The sequence below is a fragment of the Macaca mulatta genome, chromosome X (genome assembly GCF_049350105.2).
Source record: "Macaca mulatta isolate MMU2019108-1 chromosome X, T2T-MMU8v2.0, whole genome shotgun sequence".
Lineage (NCBI taxonomy): Eukaryota > Metazoa > Chordata > Mammalia > Primates > Cercopithecidae > Macaca > Macaca mulatta.
In genome coordinates this window covers 68906246-68926428 of record NC_133426.1, presented here as the reverse complement: position 1 = coordinate 68926428, position 20183 = coordinate 68906246, and positions in this window count along the sequence as shown.

The following is a 20183-nucleotide window of genomic DNA, read 5'->3' as shown; positions in this document are numbered from 1 at the left end:
ATCCACAGATAAGAGGCTAGCAAAGAGATCCACGAAATACAGATGTAACTCTGTGAGATGAATTAACAGAACACTAAGCAGTTTCTCAGAACGCTTCTTTCCAGGTTTCATCTGAGGATATTTCCCTTTTCACCATAGCCCTCCATGGGCTTCCAAATATCACATTGCCAATTCCACAAGAATTGTCTTAGTGAAAGGCTTCTTGAGGGGAAAGCTGTAACTCTGTGACATGATTTCACAGAACACAAAGAAGTTTCTCAGAAAGCTTCTTTCTGTTTGTTATCGGAGGATATTTCTTTTGGCCCTATAGTATTCCAAGGGATCCGAAATATCTGTTCTCAGATTCCACAGATATAAGGCTAGCAAACAGATCCACGAAATATAGATGTAAGTCTCTTAGTTGAAGTCACACATCACAGAGCAGTTTCTCAGAAAGCTTCTTTCCAGATTTCATCTGAGGATATTTCCTTTTTCAACATAGCCCTCTATGGGTTTCCAAATATCACTTTGCCAGTTGCAAAGAACTGTCTTAGCGAAAGGCTTCTTGAAGGGAAAGCTGTAACTCTGTGATATGATTTCACAGAACACAAAGAAGTTTCTCAGAAAGCTTCTGTCTCTTTGTTATCGGAGGATATTTCCTTTGGCCCTATAGAACTCAAAGGAATCCCAAATATATGTTATCAGATTCCACAGAAATAAGGCTAGCAAATAGATCCACGAAATACAGATGTAACTCTGTGAGATGAATTAACAGAACACTAAGCAGTTTCTCAGAAAGCTTCTTTCCAGATTTCATCTGAGGATATTTCTTTTTTCTCCATAGACCTCTATGGGCTTCCAAATATCATTGTGACAATTCCACAACAACAGGCTTAGCGAAAGGCTTCTTGAGGGGAAAGCTGTAACTCTGTGAGATGATTTCACAGAACACAAAGAAGTTTCTCAGAAAGCTTCTGTCTCTTTGTTATCGGAGAATATTTCCTTTGGCCCTATAGAATTCAAAGGGATCCCAAATATCTGTTATCACATTCCTCAGAAATAAGCCTAGCAAATAGATCCACGAAATGCAGATGAAACTCTGTGAGATGAATTAACAGAACACTAAGCAGTTTCTCAGAAAGCTTCTTTCCAGATTTCATCTGAGGATATTTCTTTTTTCTCCATAGACCTCTATGGGCTTCCAAATATCATTGTGACAATTCCACAACAACTGTCTTAGCGAAAGGCTTCTTGAGGGCAAAGCTGTAACTCTGTGAGATGATTTCACAGAACACAAAGAAGTTTCTCAGAAAGCTTCTTTCTCTTTGTTATCGGAGGATATTTCTTATGGCCCTATAGTCTTCCAAGGGACCCGAAATATCTCATCTCAGATTCCACAGATATAAGGCTAGCAAAGAGATGCACGAAATACAGATGTAACTCTGTGAGATGAATTAACAGAACACTAATCAGTTTCTCACAACGCTTCTTTCCAGTTTTCATCTGAGGATATTTCCCTTTTCACCATAGCCCTCTATGGGCTTCCAAATATCACTTTGCCAATTCCACAAGAATTGTCTTAGCCAAAGGCTTCTTGAGGGGAAACTGTAACTCTGTGAAATAATTTCACAGAACACAAAGAAGTTTCCCAGAGAGCTTCTTTCTCTTTGTCAACGGAGGATATTTCCTTTGGCCCTATATTCTTCAAACGGATCCCAAATATCTGTTCTCAGATTTCACAGAAATAAGGCTAGCAAAGAGATCCATGAAATAGATATGTAACATTGTGAGTGGAAGTCACACATCACAGAGTAGTTTCTCAGAAACCTTCTTTCCAGATTTCCTCTGAGGATATTTCCTTTCTCACCATACTCCTCTATGGGCTTCCAAATATCATTTTGCCAATTACACAAAAACCGTCTTACGGAAATGCTTCTTGAAGGGAAAGATGTAATTCTGTGAGATGATTTCACAGAACACAAAGAAGTTTCTCAGAAAGCTTCTTTCTCTTTGTTATCGGAGGATATTTCCTTTGGCCCTATAGTCTTCAATGGGATACGAATTATCTGTTCTCAGATTCCACAGAAATAAGGCTAGCAAAGAGATCCACGAAATACAGATGTAACTCTGTGAGATGAATTAACAGAACACTGAGAAGTTTCTCAGAAAGCTTCTTTCCAGATTTCATCTGAGGATATTTCCTTTTTCACCATAGCCCTCTATGGGCTTCCAAATATCACTTTGCCAATTCCACAAGAACTGCCTTATCGAAAGACTTTTTGAGAGGAAAGCTGTAACTCTGTGAGATGATTTCACAGAACACAAAGAAGTTTCTTAGAAAGCTTCTTTCTCTTTGTTAACGCAGGATATTTCCTTTGGCCCTATAGAATTCAAAGGGATCCCAAATACCTGTTATCAGATTCCACAGAAATAAGGCTAGCAAAGAGATCCACGAAATACAGATGTAACTCTGTGACATGAATTAACAGAACACTAAGCAGTTTCTCAGAAAGCTTCTTTCCAGTTTTCATCTGAGGATATTTCTTTTTTCTCCATAGACCTCTATGGGCTTCCAAATATCATTTTGACAATTCCACAACAACTGTCTTATCGAAAGGCTTCTTGAGGGGAAAGCTGTAACTCTGTGAGATGATTTCACAGAACACAAAGAAGTTTCTCAGAAAGCTTCTTTCTCTTTGTTATCGGAGGATATTTCTTTTGGCCCTATAGTATTCCAAGGGATCCGAAATATCTGTTCTCAGGTTCCACAGAAATAAGGCTAGCAAACAGATCCACGAAATACAGATGTAAGTCTCTTAGTGGAAGTCACACATCACAGAGCAGTTTCTCAGAAAACTTCTTTCCAGATTTCATCTGAGGATATTTCCTTTTTCAACATAGCCCTCTATGGGCTTCCAAATATCACTTTGCCAATTGCACAAGAACTGTCTTAGCGAAAGGCTTCTTGAGGGGAAAGCTGTAACTCTGTGAGATGATTTCACAGAATACAAGGAAGTTTCTCAGAAAGCTTCTTTCTCTTAGTTATTGGAGGATATTTCCTTTGGCCCTATAGTCTTCCAAGGGATCCGAAATATCTGTTCTCAGATTCCACAGAAATAAGGCTAGCAAAGAGATCCACGAAATACAGATGTAACTCTGTGAGATGAATTAACGGAACACTAAGCAGTTTCAAAGAAAGCTTCTTTCCAGATTTCATCTGAGGATATTTCCTTTTTCACCATAGCCGTCTAAGGGCTTCCAAATATCATTTTGCCAATTCCACAAGAACTGTCTTAGCGAAAGGCTTCTTGAGGTGAAAGCTGTAACTCCGTGAGATGATTTCACAGAACACAAATGAGTTTCTCAGAAAGCTTCTTTCTCTTTGTTAAAGGAGGATATTTCCTTTGGCCCTATAGTCTTCAAAGGGATCCGAAATATCTGTTCTCAGATTCCACAGAAATAAGGCTAGCAAAGAGATCCACGAAATACAGATGTAACTCCGTGAGATGAATTAACGGATCACTAAGCAGTTTCTCAGAAAGCTTCTTTCCAGATTTCATCTGAGGATATTTCCTTTTTCACCATAGCCCTCTATGGGCTTCCAAATATCACTTTGCCAATTCCACTAGAACTGTCTTAGCGAAAGGCTTCTTGACGAGAACGCTGTAACTCTATGAGATGATTTCACAGAACACAAAGAAGTTTCTCAGAAAGCTTCTTTCTCTTTGTTATCGGAGGATATTTCCTTTGTCCCTATAGTCTTCAAAGGGATCCGAATTATGTATTCTCAGATCCCCAGAAATAAGGCTAGCAAAGAGATCCACGAAATACAGATGTAACTCTGTGAGTGGAAATCACACATCACAGAGAAGTTTCTCAGTAAGCTTCTTTCCAGATTTCATCTGAGGATATTTCCTTTTTCACCGTAGAACTCTATGGGCTTCCAAATATCACTGTGCCAATTCCACAAGAACTTTCCTGGAGAAAGGCTTCTTGAGGGGAAAGCTGTAACTCTGTGAGGTGATTTCACAGAACAGAAAGAAGTTTCTCAGAAAGGTTCTTTCTCTTTGTTATCGGAGGATATTTCCTTTGGCCCTAAAGTCTTCAATGGGATACGAATTATCTGTTCTCAGATTCCACAGATATAAGGCTAGCAAAGAGATGCACGAAATACAGATGTAACTCTGTGAGATGAATTAACAGAACACTAATCAGTTTCTCAGAACGCTTCTTTCCAGATTTCATCTGAGGATATTTCCCTTTTCACCATAGCCCTCTATGGGCTTCCAAATATCACTTTGCCAATTCCACAAGAACTGTCTTAGCCAAAGGCTTCTTGAGGGGAAACTGTAACTCTGTGAAATAATTTCACAGAACACAAAGAAGTTTCCCATAGAGCTTCTTTCTCTTTCTTATCGGAGGATATTTCCTTTGGCCCCATAGTCTTCAAACGGATCCGAAATATCTGTTCTCAGATTCCACAGAAATAAGGCTAGCAAAGAGATCCATGAAATAGATATGTAACATTGTGAGTGGAAGTCACACATCACAGAGTAGTTTCTCAGAAACCTTCTTTCCAGATTTCCTCTGAGGATATTTCCTTTCTCACCATAGACCTGTATGGGCTTCCAAATATCACTTTGCCAGTTACACAAAAACCGTCTTACGGAAATGCTTCTTGAGGGGAAAGCTGTAATTCTGTGAGATGATTTCACAGAACACAAAGAAGTTTCTCAGAAAGCTTCTTTCTCTTTGTTATCGGAGGATATTTCCTTTGGCCCTATAGTCTTCAATGGGTTCCGAATTATCTGTTCTCAGATTCCACAGAAATAAGGATAGCAAAGAGATTCACGAAATAGAGATGTAACTCTGTGAGATGAATTAACAGAACACTGAGCAGATTCTCAGAAAGCTTCTTTCCAGATTTCATCTGAGGATATTTCCTTTCTCACCCTAGCCCTCTATGGGCTTCCAAATATCACTTTGCCAATTCCACAAGAACTGTTTTCGCAAAAGGCTTCTTGAGGGGAAAGCTGTAACTCTGTGAGATGATTTCACAGAACACAAAGAAGTTTCTCGGAAATCTTCTTTCTCTTTGTTATCGGAGGATATTTCCTTTGGCCCTGTAGTCTTCAAAGGTATCCGAAATATCTGTTCTCAGATTCCACAGAAGTAAGGCTAGCAAAGTGATCCAAGAAATACAGATGTAACTCTGTGAGTGGAATTCACACATCACAGAGCAGTTTCTCAGAAAGCTTCTTTCCAGATTTCATCTGACGATATTTCCTTTTTCACCATAGCCCTCTATATGCTTCCAAATATCACTTTGCCAATTCCACAAGAACTGTCTTAGCGAAAGGCTTCTTGAGGGGAAAGCTGAACTCTGTGAGATGATTTCACAGAACACAAAGAAGTTTCTCAGAAGGCTTCTTTCTCTTTGTTATCGGAGGATATTTCCTTTGGCCCTATAGTCTTCAAAGGGATACGAAATATCTGTTCTCACTTTCCAGAAATAAGGCTAGCAAAGAGATCCACGAAATATAGATGTAACTCTGTGAGATGAATTAACTGAACACTAAGCAGTTTCTCAGAAAGCTTCTTTCCAGATTTCATCTGAGGATATTTCCTTTCTCACCGTAGCCCTCTAAGGGCTTCGAAATATCACTTTGCCAATTCCACAAGAACTGTCTTAGCGAAAGGCTTTCTGAGGGGAAAGCAGTAACTCTGTGAGATGATTTCACAGAACACAAAGAAGTTTCTCAGAAAGCTTGTTTCTCTTTGATATCAGAGGATATTTCTTTTGGCCCTATTGTCTTCAAAGGGATCCGAAATATCTCTTCTCAGATTCCACAGAAATAAGGCTAGCAAGGTGATCCAAAAATACAGATGTAACTCTGGGAGTGGAAGTCACACATCAAAGAGCAATTTCTCAGAAAGCCTCTTTCCAGATTTCATCTAACGATATTTCCCTTCTCACCATAGCCCTCTATGGGCTTCCAAATATCACCTTGCCAATTACACAAGAACTGTTTTAGCGAAAGGCTTCTGGAGTGGAATGCTGTAACTCTGTGAGATGATTTCATAGAACACAAAGAAGTTTCTCAGAAAGCTTCTTTCTCTTTGTTGTCGGAGGATATTTCTTTTGGCCCTATAGTCTTCAGAGGGATCCGAAATATCTGTTCTCAGATTCCACAGAAATAAGGCTAGCAAAGAGATCCACGAAATACAGATGTAACTCTGTGAGACGAATTAACAGAACACTAAGCAGTTTCACAGAAAGCTTCTTTCCAGATTTCATATGAGGATATTTCCTTTTTCAACACAGCCCTCTATGGGCTTCCAAGTATGAGTTTGACAATTCCACAAGAACTGTCTTAGCGAAAGGCTTCTTGAGGGGAAAGCTGTAACTCTGTGAGATGATTTCACAGAACACAAAGAAGTTTCTCAGAAAGCTTCTTTCTCTTTGTTATCGGAGGATATTTCTTTTGGCCCTATAGTCATCAAAGGCATCCGAAATATCTCTTCTCATATTCCACAGAAATAAGGCTAGCAAAGTGATACAAGAAATACAGATGTAACTCTGTGAGTGGAAGTCACACATCACAGAGCAGTTTCTCAGAAAGCTTCTTTCCAGATTTTATCTGAGGATATTTCCTTTCTCACCATAGCCCTCCTTAGCCTCCCAAATATCACTTTGCCAATTCCACAAGAACTGTCTTAGCGAAAGGCTTCTTGAGGGGAAAGCTGTAACTCTGTGAGATGATTTCACAGAACACAAAGAAGTTTCTCAGAAAGCTTCTTTCTCTTTGTTATCGGAGGATATTTCCTTTGGCCCTATAATCTTCAATGGTATCCGAATTATCTGTTCTCAGATTCCACAGAAATAAGTCTAGCAAAGAGATCCACGAAATACAGATGTAACTCTGTAAGATGAATTAACTGAACACTAAGAGGTTTCTCAGAAAGCTTCTTTCCAGATTTCATCTGAGGATATTTCCTTCTTCACCATAGCCCTCTATGGGCTTCCAAATATCATTTCGAGAATTCCACAATAACTGTCTTAGCGAAAGGCTTCTTGAGGGGAAAGCTGTAACTCTGTGAGATGATTTCACAGAACAAAAAGAAGTTTCTCAGAAAGCTTCTTTCTCTTTGTTATCGGAGGATATTTCGTTTGGCACTATAGTTTTCAAAGGGTTCCGAAATATCTGTTCTCACTTTCCAGAAATAAGGCTAGCAAAGAGATCCCCGAAATACAGATGTAACTCTGTGAGATGAATTGACAGAACACTAAGCAGTTTCTCAGAAAGCTTCTTTCCAGATTTCATCTGAGGATACTTCCTTTCTCAACATAGCCCTCTAAGGGCTTCGAAATATCACTTTGCCAATTCCACAAGAACTGTCTTAGTGAAAGGCTTTCTGAGGGGAAAGCAGTAACTCTGTGAGATGATTTCACAGAACACAAAGAAGTTTCTCAGAAAGCTTGTTTCTCTTTGATATCAGAGGATATTTCTTTTGGCCCTATAGTCTTCAAAGGGATCCGAAATATCTCTTCTCAGATTCCACAGAAATAAGGCTAGCAAGGTGATCCAAGTAATACAGATGTAACTCTGGTAGTGGAAGTCACACATCACAGAGCAATTTCTCAGAAAGCCTCTTTCCAGATTACATCTGACGATATTTCCCATCTCACCATAGCCCTCTATGGGCTTCCAAATATCACCTTGCCAATTACACAAGAACTGTTTTAGCGAAAGGCTTCTGGAGTGGAATGCTGTAACTCTGTGAGATGATTTCACAGAACACAAAGAAGTTTCTCAGAAAGCTTCTTTCTCTTTGTTGTCGGAGGATATTTCTTTTAGCCCTATAGTCTTCAGAGGGATCCAAAATATCTGTTCTCAGATTCCACAGAAATAAGGCTAGCAAAGAGATCGACGAAATACAGATGTAACTCTGTGAGACGAATTAACAGAACACTAAGCAGTTTCACAGAAAGCTTCTTTCCAGATTTCATCTGAGGATATTTCCTTTCTCACCATAGCCCTCCTTAGCCTCCCAAATATCACTTTGCCAATTCCACAAGAACTGTCTTAGCGAAAGGCTTCTTGAGGGGAAAGTTGTAACTCTGTGAGATGATTTCACAGAACACAAAGAATTTTCTCAGAAAGCTTCTTTCTCTTTGTTATCGGAGGATATTTCTTTTGGCCCTATAGTCTTCAAAGGGATCCGAAATATCTCTTCTCATATTCCACAGAAATAAGGCTAGCAAAGTGATCCAAGAAATACAGATGTAACTCTCTCAGTGGAAGTCACACATCACAGAGCAGTTTCTCAGAAATCTTCTTTCCAGATTTCATCTGAGGATATTTCCTTTTTCACCATAGCCCTCTATGGGCTTCCAATTATCTCTTTGCCAATTCCAGAAGAACTCACTTAGCGAAAGGCTTCTTGAGGGGAAAGCTGTAACTCTGTCAGATGATTTCACAGAACACAAAGAAGTTTCTCAAAAAGCTTCTTTCTCTTTGTTATCGGAGGATATTTCCTTTGGTCCTATAGACTTCAAAGGGATCCAACATATCTGTTCTCAGATTCCACAGAAATAGGGGGAGCAAAGAGATCCACGAAATACAGATGTAACTCTGTGAGAATATTTAACAGAACACTAAGCAGTTTCTCAGAGAGCTTCTTTCCAGATTTCATCTGAGGATATTTCCTTTCTCACCATTGCCCTCAATGGGCTTCCAAATATCACTTTGCCAATTCCACAAGAACTGTCTTAACGAAAGGCTTCTTGAGGGGAAAGCTGTAACTCTGTGAGATGATTTCACAGAACACAAACAGGTTTCTCAGGAAAATTCTTTCTCTTTGTTATCGGAGGATATTTCCTTTGGCCCTATAGTCTTCCAAGGGATCCGAAATATCTGTTCTCAGATTCCACAGAAATAAGGGTAGAAAAGATATCCACGAAATACAGATGTAACTCTGTGAGTGGAAGTCACACATCACAGAGCAGTTTCCTAGAAATCTTCTTTCCAGATTTCATCGGAGGATATTTCCTTTTTCACCATCGCCCTCTATGGGCTTCCAAATATCACTTTGCCAATGCCACAAGAACTGTCTTAGCGAAAGGCTTCTTGAGGGGAAAGCTGTAACTCTGTGAGATGATTTCACAGAACACAAAGGAGTTTCTCAGAAAGCTTCTTTCTCTTTGTTATCGGAGGATATTTCCTTTGGCCCTGTAGCCTTCAAAGGAATCCGAAATATCTGTTCTCAGATTCCACAGAAATAAGGCTAGCAAAGAGATCCACGAAATACACATGTAAATCAGTGAGATGAATTAACAGAGCACTAAGCAGTTTCTCAGAAAGCTTCTTTCCTGATTTCATCAGAGTATATTTCCTTTTTCACCATAGCCCACTATGGGCTTCCAAATATCACTTTGCCAATTCCACAAGAACTTTCTTAGCGAAAGGCTTCTTGAGGGGAAATCTGTAACTCTGTGAGATGATTCCACAGAACACAAAGAAGTTTCTCAGAAAGCTTCTTTCTCTTTGTTATCGGAGGATATTTCCTTTGGCCCTGTGGTCTTCAAAGGGATCCGAAATATCTGTTCTCAGATTCCACAGAAATACGGCTAGCAAAGAGATCCACGAAATACAGATGTATCTCTGTGAGATGAATTAACAGAACACTAAGCAGTTTCTCAGAAAGCTTCTTTCCAGATTTCATCTGAGGATATTTCCTTTTTCACCATAGCCCTCTATGGGCTTCGAAATATCACTTTGCCAATTCCACTAGAACTGTCTTAGCGAAAGGCTTCTTGACGAGAACGCTGTAACTCTGTGAGATGATTTCACAGAACACAAAGAAGGTTCTCAGAAAGCTTCTTTCTCTTTGTTATTGGAGGACAGTTCCTTTGGCCCTGTAGTCTTCAAAGGGATCCGAATTATCTGTTCTCAGATTCCACAGAAATAAGGCTAGCAAAGAGACCCACGAAATACAGATGTAACTCTGTGTGTGGAAGTCACACATCACAGAGCAGTTTCTCAGAAAGCTTCTATCCAGATTTCATCAGAGGATATTTCCTTTTTCACCGTAGCCCTCTATGGGCTTCCAAATATCACTTTGCCAATTCCACAAGAACTGTCTTAACGAAAGGCTTCTTGAGGGGATAGCTGTAACTCTGTGAGATGATTTCACAGAACAGAAAGAAGTTTCTCAGAAAGCTTCTTTCTCTTTGTTATCGGAGGATATTTCCTTTGGCCCTAGAGACTTCAGAGGGATCCGAAATATCTGTTCTCACTTTCCACCGAAATAAGGCTAGCAAAGAGATCCACCAAATACAGATGTAACTCTGTGAGATGCATTAACAGAACACTAAGTAGTTTCTCAGAAGGATTCTTTCAGATTTCATCTGAGGATATTTCCTTTTTCTCCGTAGCCCTCTATGGGCTTCCAAATATCACTATGCCAATTCCACAAGAACTGTTTTCGCGAAAGGCTTCTTGAGGGGAAAGCTGTAACTCTGTGACATGATTTCACAGAACACAAAGAAGTTTCTCAGAAAGCTTATTTCTCTTTGTTATCGGAGGATATTTCCTTTGGATCTGTAGCCTTCAAAGGGATCCGAAATATCTGTTCTCAGATTCCACAGAAATAAGGCTAGCAAAGAGATCCACGAAATACAGATGTAACTCTGTGAGTGGAAGTCACACATCACAGAGCAGTTTCTCAGAAAGCTTCTTTCCATATTTCATCTGAGGATATTTCCTTTCTCACCATAGCCCTCTATGGGCTTCCAAATATCACTTTGCCAATTCCACAAGAACTGTCTTAGCGAAAGGCTTCTTGAGGGGAAAGCTGTAACTCTGTGAGATGATTTCACAGAACACAAAGAAGTTTCTCAGAAAGCTTCTTTCTCTGTGTTATCGGAGGATATTTCCTTTGGCCCTATAGTCTTCCAAGGGATCCGAAATATCTGTTCTCAGATTCCACAGAAATAAGGCTAACAGAGAGATCCACGAAATAAAGATGTAACTCTGTGAGATGAATTGACAGAACACTAAGCAGTTTCTCAGAAAGCTTCTTTCCAGATTTCATCTGAGGATACTTCCTTTTTCAACATAGCCCTCTATGGGCTTCGAAATATCACTTTGCCAAATCCACAAGTACTGTCTTAGCGAAAGGCTTCTTGAGGGGAAAGCTGTAACTATGTGAGATGATTTCACAGAACACAAAGAAGTTTCTCAGAAAGCTTCTTTCTCTTTGTTATTGGAGGATAGTTCCTTTGGCCCTGTAGTCTTCAAAGGGATCCGAATTATCTGTTCTCAGATTCCACAGAAATAAGGCTAGCAAAGAGATCCACGAAATACAGATGTAACTCTGTGTGTGGAAGTCACACATCACAGAGCAGTTTCTCAGAAAGCTTCTATCCAGATTTCATCTGAAGATACTTCCTTTTTCACCACAGCCCTCTATGGGCTTCCAAATATCACTTTGCCAATTCCACGAGAACTGTCTTAGCGAAAGGCTGCTTGAGTGGAAAGCTGTAACTCTGTGAGATGATTTCACAGAAAACAAAGAAGTTTCTCAGAAAGCTTCTTTCTCTTTGTTGTCAGAGGATATTTCCTTTGGCCCTATAGACTTCAAAGGGATCCGAAATATCTGTTCTCCGATTCCACAGAGAAAAGGCTAGCAAAGAGATCCAGGAAATACAGATGTAACTCTGTGAGTTGAAGTCACACATCACAGAGCAGTTTCTCAGAAAGCTTCTTTCCGGATTTCATCGGAGGATATTTCCTTTTTCACCGTAGCCCTCTATGGGCTTCCAAATATCACTTTGCCAATTCCACAAGAACTGTCTTAACGAAAGGCTTCTTGAGGGGAAAGCTGTAACTCTGTGAGATGATTTCACAGAACATAAAGAAGTTTCTCAGAAAGCTTCTTTCTCTTTGTTATCGGAGGATGTTTCCTTTGGCCCAAAAGACTTCAAAGGGATCCGAATTATCTGTTCAAGGATTCCATAGAAATAAGGCTAGCAAAGAGATCCACGAAATACCGATGTAACTCTGTGAGATGAATTAACAGAACACTAAGCAGTTTCTCAGAGAGCTTCTTTCCAGATTTCATCTGAGGGTATTTCCTTTTTCACCATAGCCCTCTATGGGCTTCCAAATATCACTTTGCCAATTCCACAAGAACTGTCTTAGCGAAAGCCTTCTTGAGGGGAAAGCTGTAACTCAGTGAGATGATTTCACAGAACACCAAGAAGTTTCTCAGAAAGCTTCTTTCTCTTTGTTATCGTAGGGTATTTCCTTTGGCCCTATTTTCTTCCAAGGGATCCGAAATATCTGTTGTCAGATTCCACAGAAATAAAGCTAGCAAAGAGATCCAGGAAGTACAGATGTAACTCTGTGAGATGAATTAACAGAACACTAAGCAGTTTCGCAGAAAGCTTCTTTCAGTTTTCATCTGAGGATATTTCCTTTCTCACCATATCCCTCTATGGGCTTCCAAATATCACTTTGCCAATTCCACAAGAACTGTCTTAGCGAAAGGCTTCTTGAGGGGAAAGCTGTAACTCTGTGAGATGATTTCACAGAACCCAAAGTAGTTTCTGAGAAAGCTTCTTTCTCTTTGTTATCGGAGGATATTTCTTATGGCCCTATATTTTTCATAGGGATCCGAAATAACTGTTCTCAGATTCCACAGAAATAAAGCTAGCAAAGAGATCCACTAAATACAGATGTAACTCTGTGAGTGGAAGTCACACATCACAGAGCAGTTTCTCAGAGAGCTTCTTTCCAGATTTCATCTGAGGATATTTCCTTTTTCACCATAGCCCTCTATGGGCTGTCAAATGTCAGTTTTCCAATTCCACAAGAACTGTTTTAGCGAAAGGCTTCTTGAGGGGAAAGCTGTAACTCTTTCAGATGATTTCCCAAAACACAAAGAAGTTTGTCTGAAGGCTTCTTTCTCTTTGTTATCATAGGATATTTCCTTTGCCCCTATAGTATTCCAAGGGATCGGAAATATCTGTTCTCAGATTCCACAGAAATAAGGCTAGCAAAGAGATCCACGAAATACAGATGTATCTGTGTGAGTGGAAGTCACACATCACAGCGCAGTTTCTCAGAAAGCTTCTTTCCAGATTTTATCTGAGGATATTTCCTTTTTCACCATAGCCCTCTATGGGCTTCCCATTATCAGTTTGCCAATTCCACAAGAACTGTCTCAGCGAAAGGCTTCTTGCGGGAAAAGTTGTAACTCTGTGAGATGATTTCACAGAACACAAAGAAGTTTCTCAGAAAGCTTCCTTCTCTTTGTTATCGGAGGATATTTCCTTTGGCCCTATAGTCTTCAAAGGGAACCGAAATATCTGTTCTCAATTCCACAGAAATAAGGCTAGCATAGAGATCCACGAAATACACATGTAACTCTGTGAGATGAATTAAAAGAACACTAAGCAGTTTCGCAGAAAGCTTCTTTCCAGGTTTCATCTGAGGATATTTCCTTTTTCACCATAGCCCTCTATGGGCTTCCAAATATCACTTTGCCAATTCCACAAGAACTGTCTTAGAGAAAGGCTTCTTGAGGGGAAAGCTGTAACTCTGTGAGATGATTTCACAGAACATAAAGAAGTTTCCCAGAAAGCTTCTTTCTCTTTGTTATCGGAAGATATTTCCTTTGGCCGTATAGACATCAAAGGGATCCGAAATATCTGTTCTCAGATTCCACAGAAATAAGGCTAGCAAAGAGATCCACGAAATACAGATGTATCTGTGTGAGTGGAAGTAACACATCACAGAGCAGTTTCTCAGAAAGCTTCTTTCCAGATTTCATCGGAGGATATTTCCGTTTTCACCATAGCCCTCTATGGGCTTCCAAATATCACTTTGCCAATTCCGGAAAGAACTGTCTTAGCGAAAGGCTTCTTGAGGGGAAAGATGTAACTCTGTGAGATGATTTCACAGAACACAAAGAAGTTTCTCAGAAAGCTTCTTTATCTTTGTTATCGGAGGATATTTCCTTTGCTCCTGTAGTCTTCAAAGGGATCCGAAATATCTGTACTCAGATTCCCCAGAAATAAGGCTAGCAAAGAGATCCACGAAATACTGATGTAACTCTGTGAGATGAATTAACAGAACACTAAGAAGTTTCTCAGAAAGCCTCTTTCCAGATTTCATCTGAGGATATTTCCTTTTTCACCATGGCCCTCTATGGGCTTCCAAATATCACTTTGCCAATTCCACAAGAACTGACTTACCGAAAGGCTTCTTGAGGGGAAAGCTGTAACTGTGTGAGATGATTTCACAGAACACAAAGTAGTTTCTCAGAAAGCTTCTTTCTCTTTGTTATCGGAGGATAGTTCCTATGGCTCTATATACTTCATAGGGATCCGAAATAACTGTTCTCAGATTCCACAGAAATAAGGCTAGCAAAGAGATCCACGAAATACAGATGTAAGTCGGTGAGTGGAAGTCACACATTCAGAGGAGTTTCTCAGAAAGCTTCTTTCCAGATTTCATCTGAGGATATTTCCTTTTTCACAATAGTCATCTTGGCTTGCAAATGTCACTTTGCCAATTCCACAAGAACTGTCTTAGGGAAAGGTTTCTTGAGGCGAAAGCAGTAACTCTGTGAGATAATTTCACAGAACACAAAGAAGTTTCTCAGAAAGCTTCTTTCTCTTTGTTATCGGAGGATATTTTCTTTGGCCCTATAGTCTTCAAAGGGATCCGAAATATCTGTTCTCAGATTCCACAGAAATAAGGCTATCAAAGAGATCCACGAAATACAGATGTAACTCTGTGAGATGAATTAACAGAACACTAAGCAGTTTCGCAGAAAGCTTCTCTCCAGATTTCATCTGAGGATATTCCCTTTCTCAGCATAGACCTATGTTGGGTTCCACATATCACTTTGCCAATTCCACAAGAACTGTCTTAGCGAAAGGCTTCTTCAGGGGAAATCTGTAATACTGTGAGATGATTTCACAGAACACAAAGAAGTTTCTCAGAAAGCTTCTTTCTCTTTGTTAACGGAGGATATTTCCTTTGGCCATGTAGTCTTCCAAGGGATCCGAAATATCTGTTCTCAGATTCCACAGAAATAAGGCTAGCAAAGAGATCCACGAAATACAGATGTAACTCTCTGAGTGGAAGTCACACATCACAGAGCAGTGTCACAGAAAGCTTTTTTCCAGATTTCATCTGAGGATATTTCCTTTTTCACCGTAGCCCTCCATGGGCTTCCAAATATCACTTTGCCAATTCCACAAGAACTGTCTTAGAGAAAGGCTTCTGGAGGGGAAAGCTGTAACTCGGTGAGATGGTTTCACAAAACACAAAGAAGTTTCTCAGAAAGCTTCTTCCTCTTTGTTATCGGAGGATATTTCCTTTGGCCCTATAGCCTTCAAAGAGATCCGAAATATCTGTTCTCAGATTCCACAGAAATAATGCTAGCAAAGAGATCCACGAAATACAGATGTAAATCTGTGAGATGAATTAACAGAACACTAAGCAGTTTCTCAGAAAGCTTCTTTCCAGATTTCATCAGAGGATATTTCCTTTCTCACCATAGCCCTCTTTGGGCTTCCAAATATCTCTTTGCCAATTCCACAAGAACTTTCTTAGAGAAAGGGTTCTTGAGGGGAAAGCTGTAACTCTGTGAGATGATTTCACAGAACACAAAGGAGTTTCTCAGAAAGCTTCTTTCTCTTTGTTATCGGAGGATATTTCCTTTGGCCCTATAGTATTCAAAGGGATCCTAAATATCTGTTCTCAGATTCCACAGAAATAAGCCTAGCAAAGAGATCCACGAAGTACAGATGTAACTCTGTGAGATGAATTAACAGAACACTAAGCAGTTTCTCAGAAAGCTTCTTTCCAGATTTCATCTGAGGATATTTCCTTTTTCACCATAGCCCGTAAGGGCTTCCAAATATCACTCTGCCAATTCCACAAGAACTGTCTTAGCCATAAGCTTCTTCAGCGGAAAGCTGTAACTCTGTGTGATGATTTCACAGAACACAAAGAAGTTTCTCAGAAAGCTTCTTTCTCTTTGTTATCGGAGGATATTTCCTTTGGCCCTATAGTCGTCCAAGGGATGTGAAATATCTGTTCTCAGATTCCACAGAAATAAGGCTAGCAAAGATATCCACGAAATACAGATGTAACTCTGTGAGATGAATTAACACAACACTAAGCAGTTTCTCAGAAAGCTTCTTTCCAGATTTCATCTGAGGAAACTTCCTTTTTCACCATAGCCCTCTATGGGCTTCCATATATCATTTTGCCAATTCCACAAGAACTGTCTTAGCGAAAGGCTTCTTGAGGGGAAATCTGTAACTCTGTGAGATGATTTCACATATCACAAAGAAGTTTCTCAGAAAGCTTCTTTCTCTTTGTTATCGGAGGATATTTCCTTTGGACCTATAGTCTTCAAAGGGATCCGAAATATCTGTTCTCAGATTCCACAGAAATAAGGCTAGCAAAGAGATCCACGAAATACAGATGTATCTGTGTGAGTGGAAGTCACACATCACAGAGCAGTTTCTCAGAAAGCTTCTTTCCAGATTTCATCTGAGGATATTTCCGTTTTCACCATAGCCCTTTATGGGCTTCCAAATATCACTTTGCCAATTCCGAAGAGAACTGTCTTAGCGAAAGGCTTCTTGAGGGGAAAGCTGTAACTCTGTGAGATGATTTCACAGAACACAAAGAATATTCTCAGAAAGCTTCTTTATCTTTGTTATCGGAGGATATTTCCTTTGCACCTATAGTCTTCAAAGGGATCCGAAATATCTGTACTCAGATACCCCAGAAATAAGGCTAGCAAAGAGATCCACGAAATACAGATGTAACTCCGTGAGATGAATTAACAGAACACTAAGAAGTTTCTCCGAAAGCTTCTTTCCAGATTTCATCTGAGGATATTTCCTTTTTCACCATAGCCCTCTATGGGCTGTCAAATGTCAGTTTTCCAATTCCACAAGAACTGTTTTAGCGAAAGGCTTCTTGAGGGGAAAGCTGTAACTTTTTCAGATGATTTCCCAAAACACAAAGAAGTTTGTCTGAAGGCTTCTTTCTCTTTGTTATCATAGGATATTTCCTTTGCCCCTATAGTATTCCAAGGGATCGGAAATATCTGTTCTCAGATTCCACAGAAATAAGGCTAGCAAAGAGATCCACGAAATACAGATGTATCTGTGTGAGTGGAAGTCACACATCACAGCGCAGTTTCTCAGAAAGCTTCTTTCCAGATTTCATCTGAGGATATTTCCGTTTTCACCATAGCCCTCTATGGGCTTCCAAATATCACTTTGCCAATTCCGAAAAGAACTGTCTTAGCGAAAGGCTTCTTCAGGAGAAAGCTGTAACTCTGTGAGATGATTTCACAGAACACAAAGAAGTGTCTCAGAAAGCTTCTTTATCTTTGTTTTGGGAGGATATTTCCTTTGCACCTATAGTCTTCAAAGGGATCCGAAATATCTGTACTCAGATACCCCAGAAATAAGGCTAGCAAAGAGATCCACGAAATACAGATGTAACTCGGTGAGATGAATTAACAGAACACTAAGAAGTTTCTCAGAAAGCTTCTTTCCAGATTTCATCTGAGGATATTTCCTTTTTCACCATAGCCCTCTATGGGCTTCCAAATATCACTTTGCCAATTCCACAAGAACTGACTTAGCGAAAGGCTTCTTGAGGGGAAAGCTGTATCTGTGTGAGTTGATTTCACAGAACACAAAATAGTTTCTCAGAAAGCTTCTTTCTCTTTGTTATCGGAGGATATATCTTAAGGCCCTATATACTTCATAGGGATCCGAAATAACTGTTCTCAGACTCCACAGAAATAAGGCTAGCAAAGAGATCTACGAAATACAGATGTAACTCGGTGAGTGGAAGTCACACATACATAGCAGTTTCTCAGAAAGCTTCTTTCCAGATTTTATCTGAGGATATTTCCTTTTTCACCATAGCCCTCTATGGGCTTCCCATTATCAGTTTGCCAATTCCACAAGAACTGTCTCAGCGAAAGGCTTCTTGAGGGAAAAGCTGGAACTCTGTGAGATGATTTCACAGAACACAAAGAAGTTTCTCAGAAAGCTTCTTTCTCTTTGTTATCGGAGGATATTTCCTTTGGCCCTATAGTCTTCAAAGGGATCCGAAATATCTGTTCTCAATTCCACAGAAATAAGGCTAGCATAGAGATCCACGAAATACACATGTAACTCTGTGAGATGAATTAACAGAACACTAAGCAGTTTCGCAGAAAGCTTCTTTCCAGGTTTCATCTGAGGATATTTCCTTTTTCACCATAGCCCTCTATGGGCTTCCAAATATCACTTTGCCAATTCCACAAGAACTGTCTTAGAGAAAGGCTTCTTGAGGGGAAAGCTGTAACTCTGTGAGATGATTTCACAGAACATAAAGAAGTTTCCCAGAAAGCTTCTTTCTCTTTGTTATCGGAAGATATTTCCTTTGGCCGTATAGACATCAAAGGGATCCGAAATATCTGTTCTCAGATTCCACAGAAATAAGGCTAGCAAAGAGATCCACGAAATACAGATGTATCTGTGTGAGTGGAAGTCACACATCACAGAGCAGTATCTCAGAAAGCTTCTTTCCAGATTTCATCTGAGGATATTTCCGTTTTCACCGTAGCCCTCTATGGGCTTCCAAATATCACTTTGCCAATTCCGGAAAGAACTGTCTTAGCGAAAGGCTTCTTGAGGGGAAAGATGTAACTCTGTGAGATGATTTCACAGAACACAAAGAAGTTTCTCAGAAAGCTTCTTTATCTTTGTTATCGGAGGATATTTCCTTTGCTCCTGTAGTCTTCAAAGGGATCCGAAATATCTGTACTCAGATTCCCCAGAAATAAGGCTAGCAAAGAGATCCACGAAATACAGATGTAACTCTGTGAGAAGAATTAACAGAACACTAAGAAGTTTCTCAGAAAGCCTCTTTCCAGATTTCATCTGAGGATATTTCCTTTTTCACCATAGCCCTCTATGGGCTTCCAAATATCACTTTGCCAATTCCACAAGAACTGACTTAGCGAAAGGCTTCTTGAGGGGAAAGCTGTAACTGTGTGAGATGATTTCACAGAACACAAAGTAGTTTCTCAGAAAACTTCTTTCTCTTTTTTATCGGAGGATATTTCCTATGGCTCTATATACTTCATAGGGATCCGAAATAACTGTTCTCAGATTCCACAGAAATAAGGCTAGCAAAGAGATCCACGAAATACAGATGTATCTGTGTGAGTGGAAGTCACACATCACAGAGCAGTTTCTCAGAAAGCTTCTTTCCAGATTTCATCTGAGGATATTTCCGTTTTCACCATAGCCCTCTATGGGCTTCCAAATATCACTTTGCCAATTCCGGAAAGAACTGTCTTAGCGAAAGGCTTCTTGAGGGGAAAGATGTAACTCTGTGAGATGATTTCACAGAACACAAAGAAGTTTCTCAGAAAGCTTCTTTCTCTTTGTTATCGGAGGATATTTTCTTTGGCCCTATAGTCTTCAAAGGGATCCGAAATATCTGTTCTCAGATTCCACAGAAATAAGGCTATCAAAGAGATCCACGAAATACAGATGTAACTCTGTGAGATGAATTAACAGAACACTAAGCAGTTTCGCAGAAAGCTTCTCTCCAGATTTCATCTGAGGATATTCCCTTTCTCAGCATAGACCTATGTTGGGTTCCACATATCACTTTGCCAATTCCACAAGAACTGTCTTAGCGAAAGGCTTCTTCAGGGGAAATCTGTAATACTGTGAGATGATTTCACAGAACACAAAGAAGTTTCTCAGAAAGCTTCTTTCTCTTTGTTAACGGAGGATATTTCCTTTGGCCATGTAGTCTTCCAAGGGATCCGAAATATCTGTTCTCAGATTCCACAGAAATAAGGCTAGCAAAGAGATCCACGAAATACAGATGTAACTCTCTGAGTGGAAGTCACACATCACAGAGCAGTGTCACAGAAAGCTTTTTTCCAGATTTCATCTGAGGATATTTCCTTTTTCACCGTAGCCCTCCATGGGCTTCCAAATATCACTTTGCCAATTCCACAAGAACTGTCTTAGAGAAAGGCTTCTGGAGGGGAAAGCTGTAACTCGGTGAGATGGTTTCACAAAACACAAAGAAGTTTCTCTGAAAGCTTCTTTCTCTTTGTTATCGGAGGATATTTCCTTTGGC